Source organism: Triticum dicoccoides, chromosome 1B, assembly GCF_002162155.2.
Source record: "Triticum dicoccoides isolate Atlit2015 ecotype Zavitan chromosome 1B, WEW_v2.0, whole genome shotgun sequence".
NCBI classification, from domain to species: Eukaryota; Viridiplantae; Streptophyta; class Magnoliopsida; order Poales; family Poaceae; genus Triticum; species Triticum dicoccoides.
In genome coordinates, this window is record NC_041381.1 from 629,807,129 (window position 1) to 629,812,671 (window position 5,543).

General features: G+C 47.5%; 1 long non-coding RNA gene across 1 annotated transcript in view; it reads left to right on the forward strand.

The window, feature by feature from the left end:
- LOC119310560 overlaps positions 1-829 on the forward strand; it is a 2,986-nt gene extending 2,157 nt beyond the window's left edge. Inside the window, exons 2-3 of the long non-coding RNA XR_005150723.1 lie at positions 237-388; positions 570-829. This is a non-coding gene — a long non-coding RNA (uncharacterized LOC119310560). The remainder of the gene's footprint in view (positions 1-236; positions 389-569) is intronic.
- Positions 830-5,543: the final 4,714 nt, after the last annotated feature.

A 5,543-nucleotide genomic window follows, 5' to 3' on the forward strand; every position in this document is an offset into this window, starting at 1 on the left:
TTAGTTTGTTAGTTCATCTGCCACTCTATTAAGTATGCGTACTTGCTTATGTTTTGATTATAAGCTGACCAAATCCATGGATTTACAGGATACACTGTACATAAGCGAAGTGTTGATTACATACAATACAATCTAGTTGTATTCTAGCAATTTTTTCTCGATATAATGCCACTGAGAAACTGAGTACAGGTTATATATATCGTGCTTGTGACGTAATAAATTTTATTTCTCCTCAGCATCCCTGCAAGTTCAACCTGGGGTGCAAAAAGCATATGGAGGGCCAGCTTGCATACCTTAGGATGGCAGCGGAGAAAGATGCTCGTGACTGGAGAGAGATGAGGGAAATACTTGAAGCATCGGCGCAAAGACAAGCAGAGCACGATGAAGAGTAAGGACCAACTCTAAGTTGACTTCATGTTACATAGATTTTAGACCAAAAGTAGAGGTTGTTCAGCACGGAGATAGCAGATGAAGATCTTCAGGCATCCAGTAGAACAGTAGATCTTCCTTTTCTTCCCTTCCGTATGAACAAATGAATTATGCTAAACATCGTTCCTTTTAACCTGCAGGTGCAAGCGACAGGACAAGGTCGTAAACTGTGCTGCCGCCGTTCTGTTCCTCGCGTTGTTTGCAGGCCACATGTTCTTTCGCTGAATCAAGAAATAGGTTGTGATCGCCCTTGATTGCCTTCTCCCTGCACTCTGTGCTTTATGCATTTAAACTATGTGTCTCAACAGTAGGCAAGGCACTTCTATATGGTTAAACTTTTGGATCCTCTCCTCAGTGCCGCGTGAAGTATTTTCTTAGCACAGCTCACATCAGGATTTCACCCACTCATGCATGAAAATGCAGATTCTTATGGGTATGAAGTATGACTATTTCAGTATTGCTATGTTGTAACACCGATGATTACAATGCCGGGGCATTTTCGCGCTCCATCTCTTTTTCTTAAGGGGAAGCCATTGTGACGGTTCATCCATGTTCCAAACAGATGCTATATGAACCCTTCACATGCCTAGTTAGAGTATGAGCCGCCATATTAGCTTCTCTGGGACAATGGCTAACGATCATAAGCTAAAGTTGCAACAAAGACTTCTCGAACCGAAAGTGCTCTTCTCAGCTCGAGTGAATAGTATTTAAAAAATAAAATCAGACTTGTTTTAGCAAACACTGACAATTGTTTTGATTGCTTGCAAAATTTCATCATGGATGACATTCTTAGAAGACGTGACAAAGAAAAAGCGATACTAGATTTTTTTTTTCATGTTACTATTCATCCATATGAGCTCAAGATAACTGCTTCCTGAACCGACAGTGCCGCAATAGGTTCAATACAGTTCCCTCCATGTTGCATGACCTCGACCACTTCCAATCTACTCCCTCCGTCCCATAATATAAGAACGTTTTTGACACATTCTTATATTATGGGACGAGGGAGTATCATATACCACAAGGATCGTGTTGCATACCATTTGTCCTGGTAAAATCAAGTCGGCATGGTGTACTCGGGCTTTAGCTGTTGTAATATCGTCAACAAATAGAATCCCACAATTGCTAGGTGACACGAAATGATCGTGAGCATCTAATCCACAAAACCAGAGGCAGCCCCTGGGCGACATGGAGTTGTTACAACAATGAGTAAATAGTATAAAACTACTAGTTTACGGGCTATGGTTCCAAAAAACTATCACTTTTTAATTTTTCTTAGAAAGCTACCAAACGCGCGGTCCGCTGTTTCAAAAAACCCAAATCACCGAGTCTTTAGTAGTTGATCACGATTATGACAGTTGGGCCCCACACTTTTGTTTGACCGTTTACTTTGACCGTTAGCTTACAAGGGGGGCCCACCTGTGAGTTTTCAATCAGGTCCCTAAATGTTTTTGCAAAAAGCAATCGGGTCTCCAAAGGAGACGTGCCCGCTACAGCCTGCTCGATCCCGAGCCGCTTGCACCGGCCGGCGAGCCGCGCGCGCAGTGCCTCTCCTACCATCGTGCCGCCATGTCGTGCCTCGCCTGCCGCCATGCCATGCCGTGACTCGACTGCTGCCGCGCCGTGCCTCGCCTGCGGCTGCGTCGTGCCTCGCCTGTGGCCTCCGCTATCCCCTGCCGCGAGCTCCTCAAGCTCGACGTGCTCGTCGCCGGCTTGGGAGGGGAGGCGGCGGCCTGCACACAAGCGCCCCACCATGGCGCGCGCGGCGACCGCGGGCAGAGCCCCATGGCGCGCGGCGACGACCACGGGCGAAGCCCCATGGTGCGCATTGACCGCGGGCGGAACCCCATGGCGGCGGCGCGAGGTGGCGACCACCCATGGTGGCGTGCAGCGGCGACCACGGGCGGAGCCCCATGGAGGCGCAACAGCGACCACGGGCAGAGCCCTTTGCAGGCGCGGCGGCGATGGTCCAAGGACCCGATTGCTTTTTAAATGATTCCAGGGACCCGATTGCTTTTTTAAAATATTTATAGGGGCTAATCCGTAAAAATCTGTGGATGAGGTGCTGACATGTGGCCCCCACAAGTCAGTTAACAGTCAAACAAACAGTCAACCAAACGGTGCATTTAGTGGCGAGCCCAACCTGTCATAAACATGTTTAATTTTTTAACAAAGAGGATTTGGGGTTTTTTGAAATAGCCAACCCCTGACTTGGTAGTTATCAGCGAAAAAAATAAATCCGGTAGTTTTTTGTAACCCTAACCCGTAAAGTAGTAGTTTTATGCTATTTACTCTACAACAATAGGCAGCAATAGTACACAAACATCAGTGCGCGATGGCACGAGGCCATACATCAACATCTTCGTGATGATCTTGCTTGAACCTACAATGCCAAAGCACGGCGGCGTCACGACAACCCTTGAAGGAGAAAGGGGAGGGAGGGCGACAAGCCCCGGAACACCACCTCATTCCGGTGCTTCCATAGGCGCCAGTAGTAGAGCACGATAAAGGTGTTTGGCGACATCGAGAAGATGGAGAGCCCCAGCCGAGGCGTCGTCGATGTCGACATGCAAGCGTTACCAGAAGGAGATGACAAAGTCGCAACCTAAGACCAAAGATCTAAGGGGGCGAACATCATCGATGGCATTAACAATGGTCTACCGGAGAAGCACGTCACCGTATGGATGTGCTCCAGGGAGAGCAGCCAAGCAAACAACTTGCCCCTCGACGGCGTCCGGGAAGACCAGATCATAGCGGTGAATGAGACCTGCACTTTACTGACGTGAGAGAGATCGTACAAGTGGGTTGTAAACAGGGAGCCCCAAGTGTCACGACAAAAGAGTGGGTGATCGTTGATACGGACCGCCGAAAACATACATGGTCTTGATCGACAAAGAGTGCACGATAGGGCGTTGCCCATCCCCGGCGAAGATGAGACGTGGCACGAGGATTGAGTTGAGGCCATGCACCCTGACCTGCAAGACCGAGGCTTCATGCGCTGGTGTGCGTGATCAACAAGGGGTAGGAAGATTGAAGAGGCCCATGCGACACGCAATGATCATGCCAACAGGAGGTTATCTGCGTGTCTCCCACCTCCACTCACGAGAGGACGCGATAAGCCGTCACAAGGCAGGCGGTGCCCCGTCAGTGATCACCATCTTGGGAGCAGGCACCGACAGAGAGAAGTGAGAATCCGTCCAGCTCGTTACAAGCCTAGAGCGCCCATCTCGACACAACCTGGGAATGAAGTCTATGAAACAATTTGAGGAGAAGGCACTTGTTTTGGCAGGCTAGGTCCATTTACGTTGAGGCCTCTCTCCTCCTTAGGGCGGCAGACGCCCTCCCAGGCAACAAGGTATTACATGTCGGAAGCACCTTCAAACACGTCTCGGAGAAATTCCAAAGCAGCGCGTCGAGCGCCTTGATCACAGACGGTAGCAACATCATAGGGGCCATGGTTTAGGTGGGGAAGGCGTCCAAAACTGTGTTGATGAGAATAAAAATTATGTCGTGCGAGAGCAGACACACCCCTCTCACGACTCCTAGGGCTAGTTTTTTGGTTGTTGGACTTTGTTGTGATAATTTTTCTACGCTTTTATTAAAATGGACATAAAAATAGTGATCATCATCTTCGAAATCTTTATAGGCTAGCCATCTAGGGTTAGCCAACACAATCTCGAGGTAGATCATCTCTTGTAATCTTATTCGATAATCATAATCAAGCAGGAGTAGGGTTTTACCTCCCTTAAGAGGGCCTGAACCTGGGTAAACATCGTGTCCCGTGGCCTCCTGTTACCATTGATCCTTAGACACATAGCTTGGCCCCCCTACCCGAGATCTGCCGGTTTTTACACCGACAGAGGGCACACCCTACCCCACTGGGCGCGCCCCCTACCTCGTGGCTGACTCGGGGACCCCCTTGACTTGTTCCCGACGCCAACACCTCTTATATATCCCCAAACTTCCAAAACAGAACCTAGATCAGGAGTTCCGCCCCCGCAAGCCTTTGTAGCCACCAACAACAAATTGGGACCCTGTTTCGGCACCCTGCCGGAGGGGGAAACCATCACCGGTGACCATCTTCATCATTCTGGCGCTCTCCATGATGAGGAGGGAGTAGTTCACCCTTGGGGCTGAGGGTATGTACCAGTAGCTATGTGTTTGATCTCTCTCTCTCTCTCTCTCTCTCTCTCTCTCTCTCTTGTGTTCTTGATATGGCACGATCATGATGTACCACGAGCTTTGCTATTATAGTTGGATCTTATGATGTTTCTCCCCCTCTGCCTTCTTGTAATGGATTGAGTTTTCCCTTTGAAGTTATCTTATAGGATTGAGTCTTTAAGGATTTGAGAACTCTTGATGTATGTCTTGCGTGGGATACCAGTGGTGACAATGGGGTATTCTATTGATTCACTTGATGTATGTTTTGGTGATCAACTTGCGGGTTCTGTGACCTTGGGAATCTATGCATAGGGGTTGGCACACATTTTTGTCTTGACTCTTCGTTAGAAACTTTGGGGCACTCTATGAAGTTCTTTGTGTTGGTTTGAATAGATGAATATGAGATTGTGTGATGCATATCGTATAATCAAACCTACGGATACTTGAGGTGACATTAGGGTTTTGGTTGATGTGTGTCTTAAGGTGTTATTTTACTACGAACTCTAGGGTTGTTTGTGACACTTATTGGAATAGCCCAATGGATTGATCGAAAAGAATAACTTTGAGGTGGTTTCGTACCCTACAATAATCTCTTCGTTTGTTCTCCACTATTAATGACTTTGGAGTGACTCTTTGTTGCATGTTGTGGGATTATTATGATCTAATTATGTTATCATTGTTGAGAGAACTTGCACTAGTGAAAGTATGAACCCTAGGCCTTGCTTTGAAGCATTGCAATACCGATTTCGCTCACTTTTACCACTTGTTACCTTGCTATTTTCATAATTTCATATTACAAAAACCTATATCTACCATCCATATTACACTTGTATCACCATCTTTTCGCCGAACTAGTGCACCTATACAATTTACCAATGTATTGGGTGTGTTGGGGACACAAGAGACTCTCTGTTATCTGGTTGCAGGGTTGTTTGAGAGAGACCATCTTCATC